This window comes from Penaeus monodon, chromosome 41, assembly GCF_015228065.2.
Source record: "Penaeus monodon isolate SGIC_2016 chromosome 41, NSTDA_Pmon_1, whole genome shotgun sequence".
NCBI lineage: Eukaryota > Metazoa > Arthropoda > Malacostraca > Decapoda > Penaeidae > Penaeus > Penaeus monodon.
In genome coordinates, this window is record NC_051426.1 from 7,147,297 (window position 1) to 7,149,796 (window position 2,500).

General features: G+C 47.4%; 1 protein-coding gene across 3 annotated transcripts in view; it reads right to left on the bottom strand.

The window, feature by feature from the left end:
• LOC119598674 (lachesin-like) overlaps positions 1-2,500 on the bottom strand; it is a 145,099-nt gene that overhangs the window by 138,766 nt on the left and 3,833 nt on the right. The window lies entirely within an intron of this gene.

Genomic DNA, 2,500 nt, shown 5'->3' on the forward strand with positions numbered 1-2,500 from the left:
CCCCATCTCCCTCCTCCCCAACCCTTCCTCCCAGACCCCTGTCTTCTATCCCCCTCCCCCAAACCCTTCCCCAACCCCCCTCCCCCACCCCTCTCTTCCATCCCCCCCCCCCCCCGGCCAACGCGGAGGCCCAACATGTCTGAAACGCGTTGACGCCGAAGCCACGCACGGGCGCCGGAAGGAAGTGACGGAGAAAGGAAAGGTAATTAATTGTTTTCTTTGTGGTTCATTTCTCTTCCTTTCTTTATCCTTTTTTCTCTTTTTTTATCTGTTCTTTTGTCTATTTTTTTTTTTTTTTTTTTTGGGGGGGGGTTCCTCTCTCTCTCTATCTCTCCCCAATCCCTCCTTTCTCCACACATTCACTCCTTCCTTTCTCCTTCCCACTCCCCTCCCTCCCTCAATCCCTCTCCCCATTCCCATCTCTCCCTCCGTCCCCATTACCCTCCTCTCCCCCCACTCCCCTCTCTCCCCTCCTCTCTCCCTCCCCACTCCCCTCCCTCTCCCCCTCCTCCCTTCCTCTCTCCCTCCCCACTCCCCTCCCTCTCCCCCTCCCTCCCTTCCTCTCTCCCTCCCCACTCCCCTCCCTCTCCCCCTCCTCCCTTCCTCTCTCCCTCCCCACTCCCCTCCCTCTCCCCCCACACCTCAAGATGAGAGCATTTCCACCTTCAAGATCGTTTAAACTCTGAATTCGCCCGGATCAGTTTTGGCCGCCGGTTTTACAACGGCAATAAAAGGGGTTAGGGGGAGGAGGAGGAGGAGGAGGGGGGGGAAGGGTGATGAAGAGGAGGAGGAGGAGAGGGAGGAGGTGGAGGAGGTGGAGGAGGAGGAGGAGAGGGAGGAGGAGGAAGAGAAGGAGGAGAAGGGAAGAGGGAGGGAAGGAGTGGGAAGGGTGATGAAGAGAAGGCTGGGGAGATAATGGGGAAGAGGAGGAGGGGGAGAGGAAGGAGGAGGAGGGGGAGGAGGAGGAAGAGTGATGAAGAGGAGGAGGGGGAGACAGGGGTGGAAGACGAGAGAGAGGAGGGGAAGAGGAGGAGCGAGGGAGGGAATATAGAAGGAGGGGAAGAGGGAGGATAATGAGGAGGAAGCGACGGGGAAGGAAAACGAGAAAGAGGAGGTGATCGAGGAGGGGAGGATATGGGGGAGAAAGAGGAGGATAAAAGGTAGAAGGAGGGGGGGTGATGATGAGGGGGATAAAGGAGGAGGAGGAGAAGAAGAAGGAGGGGGAATGAGGGAAGGGATGGTAGAGGAGGAGGAAGAATGAGGGAGGAATCGAAGAGGGAAGGGAAACTGGTAAAAAAAAGTAGGAAGGGGAGGAGGAGGAGGAAAGTGAGGAGGAGAGGAGAGAAGATGGAGAAGGAAGGGAAAGGGAAAAGGCGAAGAAGAATGAGGACGTAGGCGTAACGGTAGAAAATGAGAGAGGAAGAGAAGCAAGCGCAAGAGCAGAAGAAGAGGAGGAGAAAAGAAAAAAGACGAGGAGACGAAAAAGCAGAGAACGAGGAAAAGGAAAGAGGAAGAGAAAGAGGAAGAATATGAAAGAGAGAAAGAGGAAAAAGAAAATTAAGGAGTGGAATAGGAAAGGAAAAGATACGCAAGAAAACAAACAAACAAAAACACAGAACAAGACATCAAAACAAACAAACAAACAAATTAAATATCATCACTTCGCCAAACTAAAATCAAACAAAAACACAGACAAACAACAACAAAAATACACAAAAAAATCAAACACAATCAACAACAATCACATTTTTTTTCTTTTTAATAAAAATAAAAATCGAAAATGACAAAAAGGCATCGTTGCCAAAATAAAAATCGTTTTTTTTTTTTTTTTTTCGTAGAATCAACTTCGCTCGGCGCCATCAACTCGATATCAATTATAACAACTTCTACTCAATCCCTTGTCTATTTTAATCTACCCGATCTACTGCGGGATTATTTAACTACCCAACTACCCACACGGCTGTAGATTAAGGCAGCCGAGTCGGTATCCACGCGTCAATATCCACTTTAGGTAAATTATCCTAAATTATCCACAAGGGTAAATATTGCCAACCGTATGGAGGGGAATGCGAGGCGGAACCTTGGCTGTGAGTCATATTTCGTTTTGTGTTTGTTTGTCTGCGAGTGTGTGTGTATTTGTGCGGTTCTTTTGTGTTTTGTTTGTTTGTGACAGATGGTTGTTTGTGTGTGTGTGTTTGTTTGCTTGTTTGTTTGCTTGTTTGTGAGAATGTGTGCGTTTTTTGTTTTGTTTGTTTGTGACAAGTGGTTGTTTCTGTATGTTTTTGTTTGTTTGCTTGTTTAGGAGAATGTGTTTTTGTTTGTTTGCTTCTTTTCTTTGTTTGTGTGTATTATGTGCGTTTTCTTGTTTGTTTGTGAAAATTGTTTGTGCGTGTGTTTGCGTTATTTGTTTTGCTTTTGCTTTATTTGTTTGTTTGTGTATGCGTGCACTTTTATTTTTTGTTTGTCTGTGTACGGCAATGCTTCCTTTGAGTTTATATAT